Here is a 1,055-nt window from a genome sequence, read left to right as displayed (position 1 = left end):
GCCTTTGCTGATATCCGTATTGTCCATTACATGGGCCGCACATTTGATTATGGCCAATTGCTTGGGGAGGAGGATGGCTTTGAGGAGATTTTGGACGTATAGTGCTGATGTGGCTGGGCGGGTGGGGCACTAGGCAGAATTTGCCAATCCTCCTCCTGGTCATCAGTGTCATTATTTTGGAACAATATTGGCAGACCAGACATGTCAGGAGGTACCTACATTTTATTCCCACATGATAAACCGGCTTGACACTTCAACCCTGATTCCTTATTTTGCCTCTCCTTTCTCAATCTTTCCTATTCTGCTTTACTCATATCATAATCCTCACACTGCCGCTTCAACACCTCCCACGACTTAGGGTTTCCCTCATGATCACATACTCTAATCCCTCTCCAACGTGCATTGTTCTCCCAGCTGGCTGTTTAGATTTATTCATTATTTCCTCAGCAGTCTTTCTCCACGTGGATATTAAAGTTTTCCATTTTGTCCCCGTATTACATTTCCAAATTGCCTCTTCCGCTTTTATGCATTTATCTACATCCCAAGTTCCCCCCATTGGCCAAATTTCATTTCCTAATTTCTTATTTAGGCATGCCGACAGATGTCTGAACCGTTCTTCATTTTCGGGGTCATCCCGACATAACCAATGTAAAGGGGCTCCGACACCCGATTTATCCAACGTCAGTCCCATTCTAATGCTTCTACTTCTTACTTATTTCTATATACCAGTCCAGTGTCCTTGGTCTCCACACCCACTTCAGGGTCCTGACCTTTGCGTAGGGGATTTCCCCTCTTAACAACCGGTCTAAGGCAGGGTGGTTGAGATAGACACTATAGTTATCCTATACCTTAGGTACTATGTTCCAGGGACTCGAACCTCCGAATTCCCGACACTTACAGTTAGGAGGACTTTAACCCCCAAATTCTTGGTACTTACAGTTAGGAGGACTCTAACCCCTGAATTCCCGGTACTTACAGTTAGGAGGACTCTAACCCCCAAATTCCCGATACTTACAGTTAGGAGGACTCTAACCCCCGAATTCCCGGTACTTACA

The sequence above is a fragment of the Rhincodon typus genome, chromosome 29 (genome assembly GCF_021869965.1).
Source record: "Rhincodon typus isolate 14 chromosome 29, sRhiTyp1.1, whole genome shotgun sequence".
NCBI classification, from domain to species: domain Eukaryota; kingdom Metazoa; phylum Chordata; class Chondrichthyes; order Orectolobiformes; family Rhincodontidae; genus Rhincodon; species Rhincodon typus.
This window is presented reverse-complemented; position numbering follows the sequence as displayed.